The sequence below is a fragment of the Haemaphysalis longicornis genome, unplaced genomic scaffold (genome assembly GCF_048455015.1).
Source record: "Haemaphysalis longicornis isolate Haplotype H1 unplaced genomic scaffold, Haemaphysalis longicornis Haplotype H1 scaffold_6, whole genome shotgun sequence".
Taxonomy (NCBI): domain Eukaryota; kingdom Metazoa; phylum Arthropoda; class Arachnida; order Ixodida; family Ixodidae; genus Haemaphysalis; species Haemaphysalis longicornis.
The window spans coordinates 71,232,208-71,255,457 of record NW_027526407.1 but is presented as its reverse complement, the minus strand read 5'-3'; the positions used below and the strand labels follow the sequence as shown (position 1 = coordinate 71,255,457).

The following is a 23,250-nucleotide window of genomic DNA, read 5'->3' as shown; positions in this document are numbered from 1 at the left end:
TTAGCATTCAAAACAAGTTTCGGTTTCAGTTTTGTAAAACAACATGCTTGACATCCGACGGCCTCGTTGGATAGGCATTCTCAATATCTCAGTAATCGTCGTACCGCGCTACTGCCATGTTGTCGGCTGTAAAATGCATCACATAAGCCTCCCAGGACGGCTTCGAATCGTAGCAATCACTAGCCGAGGCCTACGCAGTGAATGAACGCCCTCCGCGTCCCAGCAGACGCTCCAATGCCATGCGGTTTTCCCCCATATTTGGAGCTTGCTTCAATCATGCCTGTATCGTAAAAAGCGTATTGGCACCAGGCCAAGGGTCTGTTGATTCTGGCCTGTGCCCACTGCCCGCAAGCCGTCAGTGTTTATAGCAACAGCACGCCGAGAACTCGCTAGCGCGTCAGTGTCAGCCTGCGCGCATTTTATGATCTACTTCGGGCAGCAGTGAACGTTACGGCACAAAAAAAGGTGAACTTAGTACAGAAAACATCGGCCGAAAACGAAAAAGCCAACTTGAAAAAAAAAAACGAATGCACCCTCGGGTATTCGAACTCGTGACTTGCAAAACATTTGAAATAACATACCCAGCTGTCCAGGCCACTCGGCAACGGGTGAGCGCTGCTAACCTTGGAAATATAAGGTATATAATATATAATCAGTTCACACTTTTATATAGTTTTACCATTTCAAGCAGCTTAGGTGACTATTTGGTGTATTGCACTCGTGCTGTAAGCGTCCCCAAAATCCCACAATATCTCACGTCTAGCAATTGCATTTCTTAGACGTAAAAGCGTTCGCAGATGCGTAGTCGTGCTGCTGACCGCTCTGCTTGTCCGCCCTGTGCAAAAACGTGGTTCCTGCACCCAAGTTTTTCGCTGTACGATAAAAGTATCAATCGATTTTAATTTCGTAGTACGTATAGTGACTTCGCTGACTGTTCTACCGCCTCACAAGTGGCCTTAGATGTTCCTACTGGCGTACCAATCAGCGAAGCGTCGCATGTGCGCTTGTGCAGCGCTTGTGTGAAGCGACCTTGACTTGGAACTCGATTCTACCGTGTACAAACTAACAAAGTAAAGAAAGGCACATTCTTCTATTCACAAACGTGTCCTGGCTTCGTTTCAACTGAGCGAACGAATTGCGGCGACCCGTCGGCGGCCGGCGGACGAAACGCTGGGTGTTACGTATGGGCCCGCCGACGGGTTTTCATTAAGCACTCCTCGGCTGTGCGGCGAAGCCACTACGTGCGCCTTCCAAACGAGCCCCACCGGGTCGGTGACTCATGTTTTCACGCCTCGACAAAGCCCGGATCAGACGCTTCGCTTTCGGCGCGTTTCAAACTTCCACGGTTGCCGGCCCGGCGAGATACGTCCAGACCCGCCCAAGGACACAGAGGCCCCGCGATCGCAGCGGAGTCCTTCCCTCCCCCCTCTCTCGGACTCAACGTGCACCGATGCTACCGACTGCTCACAAACTCTGGAAACAGCGTTGTGTGTGTCTGTGACGTTCGTGGCGGGTGCACAAATCTAGAGGCAACGCTGTTTTGACCGTTGCGCTTTTCGGTATAAATACGAGCCGCCCAAGCGCTGTAGACCATTCCTGTTTGAGCAGTGAATCCATGTTGTCGCTCTGCTCGAGTCCTGTACTGTTACCTCGCCCGTCGGGGCATTGTTCTTTGGCTTCGGCTTACCTCTCGCTACGAAGTAAACAGTTACGTTAGCCTACGGCTTCCGGACTTTTTCACGGCTGCAACAGCGGCTGGCCGCTCGCTTCACCACGCTACCGAATGTTTGTCGGAGGCGACGCAGCTCGGCTCGGGTCGGCTCACCCGGTCACAAAAACTAGTTGGCAGCGGTCGGATGGCAACTTCATAACACTTGGAGCCAGCGGTGCGAGATCCAACCCCACGGACGTCAAGGCGGCTTCGGACTTTGCAGAATTCACGGCGGTCAATGGTGAGTGCGGGACTTTTCATCACTGAGTTTTACCAGGCTTCTGAGGATAGCTGGTAAGGCGTGTGTTTCTGTCGCGTGCGTTATTCGCGGAAAACATTTTTGGAGCAGTGTGAAAGCAGTACTCTAGAGCGGCAATGAATTTGAAGGCGTTGAAAAAACTGCAGTTGTTGGAGCTTGCAAAAGAGTTGCGCTGGGATGTTGCGGACGCGCTGAGAAAGTTAGAGCTGATACGGGCTATACTTGCTGTTGGGGCTGACGATGACAAGCTGTCAGAGTGCATTGAGCTGATCAATGACAGGGTGACCGCTACACGTCAGGCTGCAGAGGCTGAGAGCCAGTGTGAGGAAGGCTACATGCAGAAACAAGAACGCGAGGAGAAAAAGCGAGAACAGGAGTTCGAGAGGCAGATACAGGAACAGCAGGAGGAAAAGCGACGAGAGCATGAGAATCTCCTACTCGAACAGGAGGAAAGAAAGGGACAGCATGAGCTGGAGGTGAAGCGTCTAGAGACCGAGGCATCTCGATCTAGGCGGGAGAGTGACAGCAGCGCGCCAAGCGTGCAGTCTGTGGCGACTAAGCGACCTACGTTACGAATGAGTGAGCTAATGCGACCCTACAAGATAGGAGAAGACATCGGTCTTTTTTTGTTCAACTTCGAGCGTACGTGCGAGAGCGCCCAGTTAAGCCGAGACTCATGGCCGCAAAAGCTGCTTGCGCTTTTGCCAGGTGAGGCATCCGACGTGATGGCCCGCTTACCAAAGGAGGAGGCGGAGGACTACGAGAAAGTCACGTCGAGCCTCCTGCGTAAGGAAAGGCTGTCGGCAGAGGCAATTCGCCAGAAGTTCTGCGAAGCCGAGAAAGCTAAGGGCGAGTCGTACTCGGAGTTCGCCTATAAGGTGAGGGCTAACATGGAAGAGTGGCTCAAAGAGGCAAAGGCTTTCGGAGAGCACGACAAGGTGCTTCGGTCTTGAGCAGTTTTACCGCCGTCTACCAGAAAACTTGAGACTCTGGGTGCAAGACAGGCCAGGGGTAAATGCTGTGGATCAGGCAGCTCAGCGAGCCGACGAGTTCGTCGCACGTCGAGGTGCGCAGGGGCCGGAAGACGGCCAAAAAGAGTTCAGGCCGAGGCCTGATCAGTCAGGGCCTAAAGGCAGAGCTCCCCAGGAAGACCGTGGAGCAAGGGAAGTCTTTGTCGTGGATAAGAACACTGGCCACGATAACGAAAAGAGAGCAGACGCTGAAGAGCAGCGCAGAAAGAAAGCTGTTGAAGCGCGCAGACAGGCTGCGTGTTACAACTGCGGCGAGACGGGACATTTCGCTGCGAGTTGGAAGAAGGGAAAACTCGTCTTTCACGTGCTAGATCGGAGTGAGGACAGCAGGCAGTTTCTAGAGCCGTACGCACGTGAGCTCGTGCGTACGTTGAAGCGGATCAGCTGACGGGACAGTGTGTTTGGGTGAAGCATGCCGTAAAAGCACGAAACGTGCGCCTGCCGACTGCTAAAGTCAGCATCGGAGGTCCGTTTGGTGAACTTCTCACGCAGGCGGTAGTATCCCCAGAACTTCTTCCGGAATACAGGTACCTGTTCTCGAACAGGTCGGATCAGCTGTTACGCGACAAGGGGTACAATTTCGAGAAACTGCTGAGGAAAAAACCAGCTGGGCTCGCTGCGAAGAGCTCGAGTAACGATAGTGTCGCCACCTCTGAAAGCAATGGCGGGACTCAGACAGAGAGTGAGGATGGGGAATTTCTGGAGGCTCACGACAGAGGGCCCCGTAAGTAGGCTCTGACTGTGTGTAAGGACGCTTCAGTGATCGGAGATGTGTCAGCGGCGTTTTCGGGGTGCTCAGGTTCACGGGAGGCCTTGAAAATGGCTACCGACCCGAACGCGCGCGGCGCACTAGCTAACGGCGTTCCGCGGGAAAGCCAAAACCATGACGTTAGCGAAAGCAGGCAACACGAGTCCGTTGAAACGAAGGGTGTTTCTCCGAACGCGAATTCAGAACCTAGCAACGCTGGGGCAGAGCCGGCAGTCGATACACTGAACGATGTTCACGGTGCAGCTAAGCGTATTGACGCCGCCGCAACCGAGGGAGTAGCTACCATTCCGCCTGAAACTGAGATACTCGATGTCAGGCAACGGCCAACAGAGCACGTAGCCATTCCGGTGTAGCCTGGGGTTGAGCCGTCTTCTGAGACCGGGCCGCCTGAGCCTAAATTGGCTTTGACAGCCGGAAAGGAGAGCGAAAACCCCCAGCGGTGTTCGCTTGCCGACAGTGTCACAAACAAATGCGGCTAGAGCTCTCAAGCGCGCCTGCGGAATGGCAACCCCACTCGCCCGCTTTGTGCCTGGTCTCAGTGGACCACGCAGCGACCGAGAACGAAAGCGCACGCCTTGCTCGAGCGGTGGAAAGTAGGGCAGTTTTCTCCGCGCGCTCGAAACACGTCTCGGAAGGAGGCCGATGTCTTCTCGACCGGTCGCAGTCACTTTCAGAGAGCGGGGGCACGTAAGTACGGTAAAAGAAAAGGCAAAATCTCAGGGCAACGATCAGAGCTCAAATCGCATCTCTCAGAGCGAAAAGTGGCTTGTAGAGGGCTGACTTTCTCAATTTCATTGTTTTTTCTGAATCAGGTTTCGCCCTTTACGATTACATTTCTTTTTGTGGGGGACATTTCCAATCACGCGAAATGTCATCTTTGAAGTTTGTGCATTTGTCTAAAGTACTGCTAGACTAAAATATAACTAGTGCAGTTAGTTATTAGCGTAATGTTTGGCAACTAAAAGCCTGGTAGATCTTCACTGTGGATTTGACATCGCACTTGCCGGCGATGCGGTTGTGTCTTCCTGTGTTGTTCTGTTGCTTGCCTGACCAAGCCAGAGACGTTATTTGGGAGTCCAGTGACCGTCCCCGGTGAAGCTCCAGCACGGTGTCGTACAGCCCAGGCCTGGAGTCGAGCATCTGGCGAGCACTTCTCTCCGTAAGCATCCCTCCGGGCAACGGTTGAAGACCCTTATCCATCGGGACCTCGCACCCATGGCGGAGGGATCTGTTACGTATGGGCCCGGTGACGGGATTTCTTTCAGCACTCCTCGGCTGTGCGGCGAAGCCACTACGTGTGCCTTCCAAACAACCCCCACCGTGTCGGTGACTCATGTTTTCACGTCTCGACAAAGCCCGGGTCAGACGCTTCGCTTTCGGCGCGTTTCAAACTTCCACGGTTGCCGGCCCAGCGAGACACGTCGAGACCCGCCCAAGGACACAGAGGCCCCGCGATAGCAGCGGAATCCTCCACTCCCCCCTCTCTCGGACTCAACGTGCACCGATGCTACCGACTGCTCACGAACTCTGGAAACAGCGTTGTGTGTGTCTGTGACGTTCGTGGCGGGTGCACAAATCTAGAGGGAAAGCTGTTTTGACCGTTGTGCTTTTGGGTATAAATACGAGCCGCCCAAGCGCTGTAGATCATTCCTGTTTGAGCAATGGATCCATGCTGTCCCTCTGCTCGAGTCCTGTACTGTTACCTCGCCCGTCGCGGCATTGTTCTGTGGCTTCGGCTCACCTCTCGCTATGAAGTAAACATTTACGTTAGCCTACTGCTTCTGGACTTCTTCACGGCTGCAACAGCGGCTGGCCGCTCGCTTCACCACGCTACCAAGCGTATGTCGGAGGTGATGGCGCTCGGCTCGGGTCGGCCCACCCGGTCGAAACATGCACCGATTGACTCTGTCGGAAGGTTGGCGAGGCGTGCAGTAGAGCAGCCAATTGCCAGCTCATATCCTACTGACGTCACACGAAAAGGCCACAGAAAATGGGCGAGGGTACAGAAAGGAGGACAGCATTTTTGAATTAATTTTTGTACTAAATAAATTCGCGTAAACGCGCTCATAGTGGTCGAAACAGGGCATAGGGACTCCGGACTACAACTTTCGCTCGTATTCCCGCAATGTTTACAAACCACTTCAGCGTCCCTTTAAGGGACAAGGTGTAACATAAAGGGTCAAGAAGAGAGCGGAGTGGGTCAGGGAACAAACGCGTGTTAAGGACATATTAGTAGAAATTATCAAGAAGAAATGGACGTGGGCATGGCATGTAATACGAAGGCAAGATAACCGTCGGTCATTAGTGTAACAGAGTGGATCCCTAGAGAAGGCAAGTGTGGCAGGGGGCGGTAGAAAGTTAGATGGGCAGTTGTGATCAAGAAGTTCGCGGGGATAAACTGGTCGCAGTTAGCACAGGACCGGCATAATGGGAGAATAATGGGAGAGGCCTTTGCCCGGCAGTGGTCGTAGAAAGCCTAGTGATGATAACGATGATGGTTATAATAATAATACGCGAAAACATTTAAAGCGTCTCAATAAAAAAACGCTTGCCGTGCTGAGAATCTAACCTGGGTCCCCCGCGTTATGAAGCCAGCGTCTATCCGATGGCGCCATTCAGACACGGTCAAACAAGCTTGTATTTTGGACTTTGACGTTGACTCGGTTTGAATGGGAGAACGCTTCCAATTTCAACCATCTTTCTCTTGATCAAGTGCTTCGAATCCTCCTTTCTTTTTAAGGCAATTCTACGCAACATTTTTTTTGTAAATAAGGGTGGTTTAGGATTTTATACTTCGCTTGAGATAAATAATGCACAATTACTCCTTGTACTGCCCTGCCATGTGGCGAATAAATGGTCACGAAGACAGAGAGTAAGGGAAGTCTATTCCCTTGCTACTTTCACGGCGACAACTCCCTGCCGCAGGTCAAGCAGCGAGTCGGTGAGGCCCTTGCCTCCTATGCGGCTGAAACTCAGTTCTGTAGCTAAGGCTACATCCTTGCCAGATTCACGGCCGTAACTCGACGTTGTAGGTTAGGCTATACCATTCGCACGTTCACAGCCATCACTCGGTGCCGCAGGTAAAGCTATACCTTTTGAACTTACACGACCATACCTCGGTGCCGTAGGGAAGGATATACCATAGCCACTTTCACGTTCATAATTTCCTGCCGTGGGTAGGGCTCTACCCTTGAAATATTCACGCCATCCATTATTCGGTGCTGTAGGTACGGCGATACCCTCCCAACGTTCGCGTATGCACCCCACTGGACTGCATGCATACCTGTAGACTCGAAAACCTATCGGTTTCGTGACCATCTGTGCTTTTGGCAGCCACCCTATCTCAACTTTCTTATCTTTCTCTTGCCTTCTTTCTTTCTTCTCTCTTCCGATCTTTAAACCTCCTCTCATTGGCCGCATGGCAAAAACACGATGTGAAAAAACAGAAAAACTGGGTTCCTTAGGCCACGGTATACACTCTTGCCACTTTGACCGCCATCAGTGGGTACCGGTGGTGAAGGCTACACTTTTTTTCCTTTCACTGTCATAACTCAGGGACGTTCATAAGGATGTACCCTTCTAATTTTTGGGCCTTGACTAAGTGCTTTAGGCAAGGTGCACTATTGCCACTTTCGCGGCCATAACTCGGTGCTGTAGGCAAGGTTACATCCTTGACAATGTTACGGCCAGCACTCGGTGCCGAAGCTAAGAAGCTAAGCACCCAGATGTACCCGAAGGAGGAGAGACCGATTGCCGCAGCGCTCCGGTGATAAGGTGGGGGTTCTATATACAAGATGGCGATGCGGAAAAGCAGTTCTAGCTAGATCCGCTAACCTGATGACGAGCACCGATGATGATAATCTATCCAATGCAGTGGAGATTATTATGGAGTTTTAAAGACGGTAGTCTTTCTTGGGCTACTTAATCTCAAAAATTTCCCCGCATTTCCCCGAGGGGAAGAATGTGAAAGTGTGAATCCAGGAGTTGAATTTGCGCGGTTCGGTAATGTTCGCGAAAGAGAGATCACACACACACACACAACTACAAAGAAAGAAAGATGCATTTATTCACAGACATCTATTTGTGTTGTCGTTGTACTTGATTGCTAGAGCGGATCTCAGCTTTGAAATTTCGTGTCAGTACTCCTTTAAGCGGGTGCATTAGCCCTTCTCACGCCCGATTCCTGGCCAATCCCCCACGTGGGTATGTGCCATGTCAGCGGCCAGGCAGCGCGCGCCCATCTCCCCCCGTTGCCAAGGAAGACGAGGAGATTCCTGGCCAATCCCGCACGTGGGTATGTGCCATGTCGCCCATCTCCCCCGTTGCCAAGGAAGACGAGGAGCGCGCGCACCCGCAGCTGTTGCTATGTGGACGGACGGCGGTCAACGTAATTCAGGGTCGCTTATAAAGTGCATTCGCATTTAAAAAGATATTCCGCAATAGCCTTATATACTCACAGCAAAAGGTAAACGTCTGAGCCCAGTTTATATGTTCATACTTGTCAACTTTGTTCACCAAGAACAAGGAATTACGCAAATATATGACAGGAAATTAGTACACAAAAGATATTTACAGTGTTCCTTTATTAAAAAATTTATGGATGCTTGGTTTTTCGATAGCAAATGATATTCTACATCTGCTGCAGAAAACCGCCGCCTGCTGCTGCCCGCGCCACTTCCAGGCGGCAAACGAACAATCACGCGACAACAGCAACGAATGATAATGATGATTATGTCCTCAAAGATTTTGGCATGCACCCACCAGAGGGAATTGGCCAGGGCTAAATCGGTTGTTCCACTAGCTAGGTTCCACGTTTTGCTTGGAACGCACGTGGAGTACGGCCACGTGGTTCTATAAACCTTGAAGTCGGCCGCCTCGATTCACGTTCGTCACTACCGTACTCCAGCGCTGGCATTGAGGAACCCGGCTTGTAGCAGTGGAACGAGGTAAATTGAAGTCGCCTTGAGCAAACCCTTGGTGTGTTTACCTTGGGATGAGTGCGACGTTACAGGAACAGAAATAGAGGTGAGCGGGAAAGCAAAAGGGGGCATTTTCTGGCAAATGTCTGCAAAGACTATCGTCTTTTGATGATATTTGCAACGAAAGGCGCAGATACGCGGCCAACTTTTTGCAAGGACACGGAAAGAATTCAGAAACACGGGCCATACGTGTTGGTGACATGTTGAACCTAAACAGTCTTCTGTCCCGGTAACATAAATATTAGTCAGAGGCCGTGTCTCTGAATTCTTAATGGATCCCGTGTTAGCTCGTTTCTACTTTACGAGTAGAAGATTCCTTAGCAGGATCTACAGAATTTATACTTGTCACCCTGCATTTTTATGCGATAGTGTATCCAATAAAGGACCTTTATCACAAATGACCTAACAATAAATTCATTCTACACATTAAAGAATCTGCGAAATGCGGACGGGATGTCCAATAAATGCACAAACGGTTTTGAGTAAAACTACTTTGACCGAATTCTTTTTTCTGTTACATGTTTCTATTACGTCTCGTCCGAACGGAACAACAAAAAACAATATTGCGCTTAACTCTGAGCCAGAACGAGAACAATTTTGCTTTGTTGCGACGCCCAACTGCCTCACATCGAAACGAAGAACCGGACCAGTACGAGGCTCGGTTGAAGATTGGAGTAGTTGTCCTTTTGGAGAAGAGAGCCCACAATGCTTTCCGCATGCGCACCTTCAGAGTGTGTGCAGCGGGACTGTTTTGTTTATATACCGGTAGACGCCCTCTCTAACACCGCTACACCAAGATGCTTAGGCTGTGGGCCCGGTAGCTTTCAGAAGGGGGGGGGGGGGGGCGGGTTACACGCGCGAAGTCTCGCGTGCGCCGTAAAAAAGACCACTGAATACCCTAATGCAATGACCCAAATAAAGCCTCACGTCAACAGCATGCTTCAGGAGAATCAACAATGTAAGGCAAATACACTCCCCATTCCTTCTACTCCTCGAATGATGGACAAATTTGGAAAAATGGTGGGTATCCAAGAGTGCCCACATTTTTGGAGCCGGGTAATAATCCCAGTTTCTAAAAATAGGAGAGTGAAAGGCAGATGGACAGACTCAAGTCGATCGCTGGCTGAACGGGTTAAATGGGCACTCGACATGATGGCCGAAGACCAGCGGCGTCTTCCGTTAGAAAATTGTCTTCCATCAGTTCCGGAATAATTCCCCAGAATTTTATATAATGCTTAGGTTGGAGAACTGTACGACGATCGTACCGCAGACGTACCAGTATGGGGAAACTCCCGCCGGAGAGGTGTATTGCAGATCCGTTCATCTTAGGCGTGTATTGTTTATTTAGGTTCCGAAATATTGTGGCAGACAGGCACATTATACGGCCTCTTTCTTTCACTGAACCATCTGTAATGCCAAACAAACAGAAAAGAGACCCACAAAAATGGCTTCCACCGACCGCGAAACTCCGCGCTCAAAAGCGAAGCCTATGCGACGCTTTTAGCACTGTATCGGCAGTCACGCAACAGAGATTTCCGATAAACATCTAGATTACGTGCGAGCAAGGGACGCTTAGCTGGAAAGGGGAGGCGAGATAAACGCCCACCTGCCGCCGCCATCCCAGTCATCGAACAAGCGCCGCAGCATTTGTTGTTGGGCGTTAGCCTTATCGTTACAATGGCTTCCCCCGGCTACCAGTACACACTGGTGGGGTTCTCGGAGGAAGTGGACCGGAGGCCGCTCTTCTTCGTCGAACCTCTCCCCGTGACGAGAATATGCAGTGCATGTGGTCTCGTACCGAGTGGTATAGCCTTTCTTCCGTGCGAGCACTTTGTCTGCAAATCGTGCTACCACCAGTGTGTGCGCAGTGGAAAGGTGACTTGCCCTCTGGACGGAGACACCTGCTCGGACGAGGAAGTCAGCTGGATAAACCACCCTGCCAGAAGCATCCTGGAAAAACAGGTAGGTTTCTCTATAACACCGCAAGAACTATTTTCTTCGCATGTCACTGGTAACATGCGGAAATTCACACTGAATAGTTGCTGTGGTTATAAACCGTTGAAAAAAGAGTTAAGGTTCTCATCGTTATCTCAGCAGTTAAGTACCTCGACTGCGGAGGGAGGACTGAAAAGAGAGAAGAGGCAAGATAGAAGTTAGGCAACGCTCAGATGCGAAAGCTCCCGCCTTCTCACTTTGATTGGTTGATAGCTCGTTCCGGTGCATTGCTTCTCATTTTTAGGTGCGTGGAATGCATAATGAGTTCCTGATGTACTCGCAATGGACGTGGTAAATATTATATATGTGATAAACTCAAATATTTGTGTTATCTAAAACTCACATGCGACCACGGGGGGATGCGTCATATCCAGCTGCAATAGAAAGGCTTCACGACCATCTAGCTGTCATACTCGATGTGACTTCATCAAATTTATACGTATCAATCAGCGAGACACTGGTCTTATCAGCTGTACTATAAAAATTACTTTCAAGGGCGTCTAGGCACTGCAACTTTGCCTCATCCTTTGTGGTACGGAATGCTTAACCTTCGCTATTAAGACCGCTTTGAGCAACGCTCGTGGTGTATGTTGTTCCTTCGACAGATGGGGCAACACAAAACGATTGCCAATGTGTTGGCGATTGCAAATTGCAATAATAATTGAAACCGAAATTATTAAGCTGTAAGCTGCAGTAGGCTAAGCGTTACCCGCACTGGTGTCTTGAAGGCTCCACGATGCCACATTGACCATGCAAGGAAAACGGTGTAGAGCGAACAATTGAAAACGGAAAAACACTTGACAGTGTACAGAAACTAACCACGAGAGCCCACCCCATTTCAAGAAGCCATTGATTTGAAAACAAAGCGCAGTGCGCGGTGTGCCATATCAAAGCCAGCAAACTGTACTATCTCGAGAAATTGTACGGAACAGTCCAACCAGCGCAGATGTTGCGCCGTATTCCAGGGCATGCCTTCGAGATCGGCTCGCATGCTCAGTGATTGCAATGAGAAGGGAATGCCACGATGCCACGTTTTGGCTTGTGACGAGAATCACCGTGGCTTCGGTTGCCACCGTTCGGCACCATCTTTCCCCCCTTATTTTTCGATACCTTTCCCTAGCCTGTAGAACGACACCCGCCACTGCGACGCCAGCCTGGCGGCGGTGCCATTGAGAGATTTCGCGAAGAGCTTTTTCCTCCCCCTCCAGACAAAGAAGGCCATGCTTCAAAAACGCTGCCAAAAAAGGGAGAACGAAAAACCAATGTTCATTTGTTCAAGCGATTTTATGGTGGGCAGCCGCTGCATGAACGATTAAAAACCTCTGTGTCGCATCAGCACTCGCTAGTGAGACCTGCATATCTATAGTAAATTGCTTTGTTAGCAGAAATGGAGATAAATGTGCTCACATGGCATCAAAATATTCCAGCACAAGGCAATTAGAGCATGTCCAGTGACTTCACGCATTTTTAAATTGTATGTCTATATAGGATAAGAAATGAGGGGTTCTCAATGTGGCCTGAGGAAAATAAGCGAAATAATATTTCAATGAATGTGACACGACAAATCCGCTTAATGGAATGTGTAGATAATATTATGTAACCGGTAAATGTAGAAGGACAGACCACCAGCAGACGTGCTTTGTCTTACCTAAGGGCGGACATCGGAGCATTGCTGGTGGGGGGGGTGGAGAATGGGGAACACGGGTAGACAGGAAATACAGGAGAGAGAGAAGGGAAGGATATATATATACAAGATATAAAAGTACATATATATACAATATATACAACACTTAAAACTCAACACCATATCTACAAGACTAAAACTAAGAACACTAAGACAAAAAAGTTGCACACACACAACAAAGACAGTTCTGGTTATCTTGGGAGCAAGCGGAGAGCCAAGATGAGTCCTGAGGTGGCCAGGTGGGACCCCAAGGTTTCATAGACGCCATCTCGCTCTAGGACACTACCCGGCGGCCACAGAATCTCTTCGAGGGGCCAAGCCCTTTCCCCGAAGGCTGCCAGCAGTTCATCCCTCCCTGCCGCAAACTGAGGGCACTTGAGGACCAGATGCGGCAGGGTCTGGATCACCACCCGGCAGTGCTGGAACGATGGGTGGTCTACCAGCTCCAGATGGTGTTTTCGCTCGGCCGTCCACACACAACCCACGCAGAGGCGCAGGACAGCCGAGCGTTGCTCTGGTGGCAGTCATGTAGCCCGAACAGGGGGTGGGGTCTCTCCAGTGGCCAACCTCAAGTCAGGGTGCTGTGCCCGACATGCCGCTGGATCAGCACGCGGGCGTCATCCGCATCTGCTTGGGACATTGTGAGCGAATGGGGAGCTCGTGGGCGTCGGCGGCCAGCTCGTCTGCCCGCTCGTGACACTACAGCCCACTGTCGCCGAATGCGAGCTCTTCATTCAGCCAGCCATGCCACCTTATCTCGCACGGCCCGCGCCAAGGCTGAGCGCGGATCGCCCTCCCGGATTCGCAGTAGGGCCACCCGGGATTCGCATGGCAGGGCGCAGCGCTCGTAGGCTTGGCTCCATCTCCAGTAGCAGGTCCAGGTCAAGGCTTACGCCCACCATTTCGCCCATGGCAGATTATGCTGAATAGCGCAGCCGGGCCTCCCTGGTGGCCTCCTCCAGAACTGGTGCCATCATGACTGAACCCTGCCGCCGCCACACGGAGCCGTCTGTGTAGACTAGGGTGTGGTCCTCCGGGTCCCCTACAGGACGTCCCGGACCAGCTGCAGCGACCGGCAGTGCGACGTCCGCCGCTGCGCAGGCCCTAGCTCTCCACGCGGACCTCGACCACCAGGGCAGGGGTCGGCTGGCCAGAGGGGGGTGCTTCCACGGGAGCCTCCACCTCCTCGTACACAGCCAGCATGCGCCCCATGCGCGACTGACGGTGTGTGCGCAGTGCTGCTGCAAGAGGGTGCCTCCCTCAGCCTGCCGCAGCCTGTCAATGTGGCCCAAAGCGCGCTGGTCACCGCCATTTGGAGCCTCCATACCTCCCCCTTTTAGCCAGCGTCTTTGCACACTGGAAGTCTCGAGGCAGGCCCAGGCAGGTGCAGACGCCCCTGCGGTGGTCGCCCTCCAGCTGCTTCCAGCTGGGCTTGCGCAGGGTTAGCAGTGGCAGCGCGTGCATTAAGCCCCACGGCCGAGACATTGTACACCCGCAGGGCCTTTCGCTGCGAGCAGGAGCGGTCCCGGGTGGCCATCTTTCGCATGGCCGTGGTGGCGAGCGTGGCTGTGCGTCCCAGCTGAATATCGATACAGCTCTTACAAAAATCAATACCATTCTTTCCCCATTCCATTCCCGGCAAAAAGCGCCTAATTTCATTACAATTCAAATCCTCCAAGCGTTGACCCCATTGATTCTGACAAGTCGAATAGGTAGAATATTTCACGAGTCATTGCGGTTGCAAAGTGATAACACCGAAGCACTACCCGTTACACTAGTCTGATTTGTGCGCGGGAGATTTTGGCACTAGGGCTTGTGACTTTTTACACGGGAATTAGCCACAGCTTGTGCATTATATCATCAATCCTGAGGCTGTTAAACTAACAGTGGTGGTGATCCAAAGGTGGCGTGGTCCAGTACTCACGCATGGCATTCGGCACTTGATAGGTTAGTGGGGCCTTCGCGCAAATCTTTACCTGGCGCAAAAGATCTGGTTCAGTTTTACCTTGAGACTAATGGCTCGAATGACCCAAACTACGAACCTTAATTTTGTAGAGTACGACATAGCACATAAAAATCATACATATTTGTAAAGGCTCTGGCTTTAGAAAGCGTTTCCAGAAATTTACTTCAACTGGTGTTTACAGCTTTTCTTCCCTCCACAGGCATAAGTTACGCAGTTGTCTCACCTTTTGCCCTAACATATTATAAAAACCGTTCTATCACCTAATCCAACTCCTTTTCCAATGCAGGTTTCGTGCTGGAATCATACCAGTGGCTGCAATGTAGTCACGGCTGCTGCGGACATTTCGAAACACTTCCACCATGAGTGCGAGCACCACATGGGGAGATGTCCTAAATGCTCGGCGAAAATCCTTGCCTCCGATGTGTGCGCACATATCGAACGCCACTGTGATGCTTTAAAGATACCCAGTGCGGCCGCAATCCAAGCGAGAAAAAGTGTTTCCCAAGAAGAGGAACCTCAGAATATGACATGCCCCGACATCACGACACGCAATCGGCGAACACCCAATGCCAACTCAGCGAACTTGTCATCGATTCAAGTTCAGCTGAAAGAAATTAGCAGGGCTTTTAAAATCGCAATAGCTCCAACACTTGCTGAAGATGCCCATACGAACGAGAGACAATCAAGACAAAGTCTACTCCAACAAACTCTAAGCAGAATCCAGAATCAAATGGCTGAAAGAGCCTATCAGCATGGTAATTTGGAGTACGAAGGCAATCGAAACCAAGAAGCTCTTAGTTACAGCTTCGCAGCAAAATTTGAGGCTCTCGAGCATACGGTTAATCAGGTGATGCAAACAAGAATAGATCAGAGTAAGCTGGTGGAGAAGTTATCTGCATTCAGCGAAGCTGTGGAAGTCGTTCACTCTAAAACCAAGGCTGAGTTTGACAAAATATCTAGGGCCATTGATTGCAAATTCGATCGGATCACCGATCGTTTCCGCAATACTTTTGCCCCACCCCTCTACATCCTTCCTATTGCCACAACGCACACGTGGACTTTTACAGAATTTTCTAAAGGGAAAGGAGGAGCGTTCGTGGCAAAAATGTCCGAGAAGGTATATCTGCGGGGCTACTGCGTGTCTGCAGGCATTGTTATGACACCTAATGGCTTCAACATTCTCCTTTTTCAACTGCACAGAGGAAAACTGGATGAGTTTCTGCAGTGGCCATTCAACCTTCGAATGAACTTTAGCGTCGTTTACCCAGGATTTCGCGTCTACAATGACTGTTGTAAACCACCGGATATCTATGATCACAAACACTTTTTAAGACCAGTTAATAAGTCTAACGATCCTGTCGAAGTTCCAGTTTGTGGAGAATATCTCTTTGTAGAAAGGTACAACGGAGCGAGTCCCCTCCAGGACTGTACAATAGTGGTCAGGTAAGTATTTTTGCACCATGAATGCACTCCCAAATCTTTTAAATCTCTGTTCTCTTACATGCTCGTCCAAACAATGTAGACAGTTTTCATGGACCGTTCAGACAACGCGCGCGAACGCCCAGCTTTGCCCAGAGAAAACGTAGGAAAGCTTTCCAGCGTGCCGCTTTGAAGTACAGAAACTGGATCACTCTTCCAGACACTTCGCTCCTGGGGATCAACTCTCTAAACCGAACGGCCATCGCTTTGAAATGACCCGGTAGCCCCTTGCAAATGCTTGTGTTCAGGGCGAGAGCGCCGCTTTGGGGTGTTGAAGAGCATCGAGAGTGGCCCAGAGGAGCACCGTAGCAAGGGCACAAAATCGCAACCAAAACAACGGGGTGCTCCTCTGGACAACTCTCGATGCTCTTCAACATCCCAAAACAACGCCCCTGCCCAGAACACGTGCATTTGCATGGCGATACCGCATCTTTTCAAAACGACGACCCTTTTTCGGAGAATTGGGCCCCGGGTTTTCAATAATTTGAATGACGCAAGCCCCTGTAACTTTGTGGTGATAAACCGCGGATAGCTTTAACACGATTCTGCGCAGTGGGAGCAACTGGCGGACCAACTTGCAAGGAATGCCCCACGGGTTCCCTAACTACTCAAATTTTACCTCTTCCTGCTCCCCCTCCCACCCTCGCTCACTCACTCACTCACTCACTCACTCACAAACTTACTTACTCTCTCACCCACTCATAAAGTAAAGTGGCACCTGTTTTTTGAATAGTTTTTAAAATGTGGAAGGTTCCTCTAATGACCGGATGTATTATTAAAGGGGCACTGACGCGAATCTGCGGTGGTAATTTTAATACACAGTTCGCTTCCTTACTCAACAGGGTTGAAATGGTTCGTTTACTCAACAGGTACCCTGTATGAAATATCAGCAGCCTGCGACGCTTGGAACATACATCAATCTGACCTCATTTATCGCAACGACGTTACCGCTCGAGGAAAATCGGGCATCAAATTGACATCGGCGTGACATCACCCCGACATAGCGAAATGAAGTGACGCGGTCGTGTGCCTCTAGCGCCGTCAGAAACATGTGATGCACTTCCAATGCACGGCCCGGCGAGTGACGCCAGGGCGCTGTCGGGTTCACCGAATTATGCACTTAGCCAGTGCTACAGCAATTGATTGATTGTAGGTTTTAACACGCCGAAGCAATGCAGACGATGAGGCGCGCCATAGTGGAGGGCTCGTGATTAATTTTGACCACCTGGGCATCTTTAACCTGCGCCGAAATCTCGCACACACGGGCGTTTTTGCTTTTCGCCTCCATCAGAAAGGCGGCCGCCGCGGCCGGGAATCAAACCCGCGACCTCGTGCTCAGCAGCGCAAGGCCTTAGCCACTGAGCCACCGCGGCGGGTCACAGCAATACCCACTGCCCATAAACGCATTCTTGCCAAAAATAAAGTTCCCCACACGGGAAGGGAGCCATAATATAGCGCCGAATCGCAACAAAAGTCGCCATCAGGACATTTGATGAAAACGGTCATCACATTTCCCCCGCAACGGTAGGCCTAATGCATTCAGGCAGAGCGGGTGTTCAGCACTGGCGGCGGGGCGGTCGAAACAATGCATTCACCAGCCTTCGCGGTGTTCTCACGTCCGAACAAAAACGGTCAGATACCATGGTTGTGTATACGCGCCGTCCAAAGTGCAAGCGCGGAAAATTGATGATTTTCAGGCCCTTCAATGTAATTAATGATTTGCAAGGTTGTTATTAATGATTTGTTGTGATTTGCAAGGATTGCAGGCCGTTCAAGGATAATTTGCAGGCCGTTCAATATAATTATTTTTTACGTGCTCATGTAATAAAAGAGCGCGTTCGGGTTCACCAGGTCACTAGGACAACATAAAAATTTGTTTGTCAGAACTCCTTTACGAGGTGTGCTCTCACGCATGCGTCATATTGCTCCTGTACCCTTTAAAAAGCGTAGCATAACGTTGTTGACACATGTCTCCTTCAACCATTTGCCTTAAAATCAATGCTTCGTGAAACAAGGATTGAACTTTCTCACCCTACTCACCCAAATCCTTAGCTTTTCAAGAAGGCTATTCGGATGGTCTGCTCTACCTCTATTTATAAAGAAAGTTTGACCCTTTTGTTAAAGCGCTCAAATTTTAGTCATCAGCTCGCGTCGCTGCAAATGCAGTCGGAAGGCGATAGTGAACGAGGCGTGAACCAGGAGTGAGATAAAACACAGGATACAGAAATAATTCCACGATGTGTCGCCCTTCAAAGTGTCCGACCAGCGGAGCTGGGGGCATTGTGGCAAAAAACGTGTGCTAAAGGCTATATTGCATACCTCATGGTCACTAACTATGGTCACACGGGCATGCGTGTTCGCTATGAAGCCCTCGCATCAAGCATGCTCCCAACTGCAGACACAACCTCGGGTAATGTGGAATCGATGCACGAAAGCCGCTGTGTGGACAATTGGGCGGATCTGGGAGACATCGCCTTCCATATGTCTCTAACATGCAGCGCGTACGACACTTCCATTTCGACCCAGAAACGCTTACTTTGAACTAACGACTACGGCAACAGGGGAAGTGTCATAATCGCTAATCTACGCCAAGCATGTAGCCATGAAACTTTCCGCATTGCTGGAAGATATACTCGACCTTATAATCACAGTTTCTGTCACGATCCCACCGTTTACTTGTACATCCTGTGAGTCCAGGACACGCGATTGCACGTACGTCATGTAATTGCTGTGTCCCGAAAGGCCGTTCGAGAGCGAATCTCAACACCGGTCACGCCGCATTCGAATGTAAGTGTCGTTACACCGAACGAATTACACCGAGACATTTTTTTCGAACAATATGTTCAAACTTCTTTCGGGACTTTATGACATGCTTTCCAGCAGTGCGCCTGCCAGTGGGGTGGTTCTACATGACTCTTTCTTTTGTTTTTATACCCCTCCTTTCATCTGGTCATCACGATCATCCGATATTGTCGTTCTTAAGTTTTTCCTCGAATCTGTGTTCCTCATAGCTTTCTTTTCCTTTACCGCGACAGTAAAACACCGCTCCGTTTATGCTACATATAGAAAACAATAAGTTTTGGTCAATAGTAATGGGTCAAGCTGTCTTCCTGTCCCTTCCGGGATGCCCCAAGGTAGTAGTGTGGCTCCGTTGCTTTTTCTTTACATATTGACATTTCTCGCTGCTGTTACACCCACCACTAATATCCGCATGTTTTGCTCATGGTTACAGTTTATTCAATAAATACCAGTCATACAAGATCAAATAGAGGTTAACACAAATATGGGCAATATTTATTGTTTGTGAAAGGAATGGGGCATAGTAGTCAACGCAGGGAAAACTGTTTCCATCCGCATGCCGCCTAAAAATTTCCATTCTAGTTTGAGTACAGACTGCCATCATGTGTATAACTAGCAAAGTAACAGCTTCAAACTCTTAAATGTAAAGTTTACTACTAATCTCTCCTGAAACTTGCACATCGACAGCGGTCCCCGCCCCTGGGCAATTATTGTGGCCAACGTGCTACTCCAGACCACATGGTGTGTGAGAGCCAGAATAACCCAGACATGAATCTAATTTCTCGTCCTACGTACGCGCGGTTGGAGGCTGAACGTGCCCGCTCTGATCCGAATAGGCAACTATGGAGGACCGAAAGGGCGAAGACAGCGGTAGGAACCAACGGAGTCCTGAACTAAGCACGCCGCCCAACTACCAGCTCTTCAGTCGAATAAAGTTTTTTGACCTCCCCCGCCTTTAGAAACCTGTGATGTTTGAGACCGAAAGTTCGTAATTCGCGTACAAGCGTTAAACGTTTTTGCCAGCATTCACTTATTAGACCAAAACTTGACTATGGTGCTGTAGTATAAGATCTGTATGCTAAAAATAACATTGTTAAATTGGAAAGTATTTTGCAGAAAGCAGTCAAGTTTATTTTTTCAAAGTTTCGACCCATACTTTTCTTTCGGGCAATAATGATTGCAAATAAATTCGCCAGCTCCAGATTCCAAGACAGCAACTTCGAATCGATTTACTATGCTCTCGTACTAACCGTGAACCGGCTAACGATCTGTAAATCTATATATTCGCCCTGTCTACAGGACACACGTGGCACCACCACCCGAGATGGCTAACAGCTTACGGTACGAAGCCTGGCACTTACTGATTTCTTTTTTTGCTTCGTCCCAAGACTTAGTGTAACTCCCTTACTGAGTCATACGCATTAGATAATGTGTAACCCTGTGCTCTTCCTGCTGAAACTGCAACTGTGGTCTGCAGTATGGATTACACAAACCATTAGGTAAAACCTTTGAGCCATAAATTTAGTGAATACCAAAGTAGCCGATGAGGTTCGCGCACTGGATGTGAGCACGCATTGGCAATCAATTTCATGCGCCGGTACCAAAGCATTACCTGTTACAACACAGGCGGTAATACTTTGGTATTCGCATCAGAGGTTTCCTCTGATCTGGACGTCGCACGTGACGACATAGCCCGGAAGTTCTATCGATTTAGTCGGTCCAGTAAGCAAGCAATCTTGCAGTTATAGGTAGCTCCGAAATTCCCCCTTGCAACAACGCAAGAAATGTGGTGGGGAAGAAAACCTGAATAAAGTGACCCCATTTAAAGCTTGTGCTATCACACACCGTTTTGTGGGCCATTAGAAGTTTTCGCGCATCTCAAATATTCAATAAAGAAACCAGGACTAGGTTCCTCTTCGGGACTTTGACAAATCTTTACGTAAACTTAGTTGCTGTATACGCAATTTCGTGCTTGTCTTCTTCCATCAGAATGCAATTTGGTGACTCTGCCGACGAGAAACCTGTCAGTGTTGGAGGCGAAGAGTGAAAACGCCCGTGTGGTCGAGATTTCGGCGCACGTTAAAGATCCCCAGGTGGTCACAATTATTCCAGAGCCCCCCACTACGGTGCGCCTCGTCGTCTGTGTAGCATCAGCGCGGTTATCTCATAATCAAATCAATCAGGCCTCTCTCAGTACGTTCGTTTGTGCGCCGAAGATAGTTACACCACCGGTCCGCGATTCCGTGCTGTCATGATAACAGCTAAGATGGTGTCATGCTAACGATGCGGGAAACCGTTGACATTCAAAGGGTTAAAGAAGACGTTCGTTCCCTTCGCATAAAGTTTGCCTTAAAGCGGCCATGAAGACAAAATACAAGTTTGTTTTATTCGAAATATTTCGGATTCTATAGTGCACCCGCCCTTGTCCGGAATCAGAAGATGCTTTATTCAATGACATCATAAGAACAGGTCTATCAGCTGAACTTGGTGTGGAACGGAGACTTGCTTACTGTTAGCCAACCTAGACGGCGCCACCACACCGCGGCAAACCGTTTTCTCCCTTTGGTTTGTTTGTCGCTGTATGTAAACCTGGCTTGTTTTTGTTCACGGAGAAAATAATCTCTTCGTGAAACATGGTGCTGGCTGGACAAATATGGTCAATCGGCCAGTCTGAAAGAACCCCAATGCCCCGCTGTGCTGCGCATGTAAACGAAGCATAGTGCGCGCAGTATCAACCCCATTACGCTTCGGTACTTTTATGCTTACGTGTGCTTTCGTAACTTCCACTGTTTGTCCCACCGTTCTTACTGATATAAAAAGAATGTGCTATAAACCTAGGCGCAAAAACTTTGTTCGGCAAGCTTATAAGCACTGCCTAATTTGCGTTTGCTTTTGCCGGCCTCCGCCAATCGCAGATCTGGCGGTATGACATCATGGGTTCTTTTGCGGGAAATAAGCTAGTGGATCGCATGGCCATTCCATTTTTTTTCTTAACTATACAGCTATTTGGGCAAAGTTTATGTTAAAAATTGTGTAACGAGGCATTTTTTTGAATGAATCAAACCTGCATGTTGTCTTCGTGGCCCCTTTAAAGGACCAAAAAGGTGAGGAGGACGCCGACACTTTTTCTTCCAACAGTGTATATCGATTGCCTCACAATATTTCTTGAACTCAAGCAAGGTGTTAGGCAAACTGGTTTAAAAATTTGATTGATAGACGTTAAAGAGTGACGAATTTAAAGGACTGCTAGATAGTTGCTTGCCCGTACCTATTATAAAATCACGGCATTCCGTCAGACAGAAAACGAGTATTTACTGCGAACCCAAACGGGAAATTTACAACTATTATCTAGTGCTCTACTAATTAGTCTGTGTTTGCGGTTTTTTTTTCAGAGTTGAGCTGTCACCACAAGACGATGCGTAGAGCAGTGGAGGCGACCTTCAGAACGCAAAGTCTGGGACCCAAGTGCAACTAACAACGGTTGTTTATCGCCCAAGTGAATAACGATCCCCAAGGCATGAACTAAGGGGGTCTAAAATAGTACCCATTCAGGAGGGCCATTTGGAAGACCCAAACATTGCTTTTGGAATACTGCAAGGAAGGAGCTGATTGCTCCCTTGTCAATTTATTTTATTTAGTTCCCGTGGCAATTTAGCGCCATTTTTTTTACTTCTGCGAAACTCCTCTATGACAGGAACCGATCAAGAAGCTTCGCTGGGTATTAAAAGGTTTTGGTGACTTCGGCTGCGCATTATTTGCCTCGTTAGATACCAGTACTTTCAGCTACATCAAAAACGCCGGGTACATTATTCAACTTGCGGTCTGTGTCACTCAAACTAAAACGATAAATGGTAAATCTGTGTTTGCGAAACAACATTCGAGCACCCTCCTTCTTTCATCTACCTCTGCGCTTCTGTCTCTGCGGCCAACAAGTGTTTGTTCTTTTTGTAAAACCTATTTCGTCCATAGCAGTCTTCAAATGAGTCACCAGTACTTGATACTGTGGAATATTTGTTGACTAATTCATTTCAACGGTAGCCCCCGTTTCAGTAAACTCATTTTGTCTGCTTAGATGAAAACGTTATAGTTTAGTTGTCACAAATTTTGCCTACACTCGCACACCAGTGCTGGGTGTTTCAAAGTGATCCTGACTAACCCTACACATAAATCTTTGCTGAGCTGGAAGTGATAAAAAGAAACCTCTTGAGACTGACTCATGATAAAAATTGATAGTTGCGGTACCGCCCCTCCGGATTAATTCCCCGGTGACATCCGTCGCGTACTTAATTCTGGTGACGGAGCTCCAACACTGCCACTTCAATAGTCCGATGAGGTGGCAAATTCCAGTTTCAACATTTTATCTGGAACAGGAGGATCCATTCACCGGTGGGGAAGTGCACAGCTTAAATTGAGACAGGCCGGATGGTACGGGGCGACGTCACCACCGGTCATCATGGTAGGGGATGTATGCTGCTGCTCTGAGCAAAAGCATTCTCGTACGTACGTAGGGGCCTCATGTCACGTGGTCATCATCCTGGTTACCCACGCACTAGGTGTGGTATACTCACTAGGTGTGGT

At 49.3% G+C, this 23,250-nt stretch overlaps 1 long non-coding RNA gene across 1 annotated transcript; it reads left to right on the top strand.

Annotated features, from left to right (window-relative positions):
* The first annotated feature begins 10,418 nt into the window (after nt 1-10,418).
* On the top strand, nt 10,419-22,911 carry LOC144142964 (uncharacterized). Its single transcript, XR_013317071.1, has 2 exons — nt 10,419-10,711; nt 22,065-22,911. It is a non-coding gene; the product is annotated as an uncharacterized LOC144142964 (long non-coding RNA).
* The last annotated feature ends 339 nt before the right edge of the window (nt 22,912-23,250 follow it).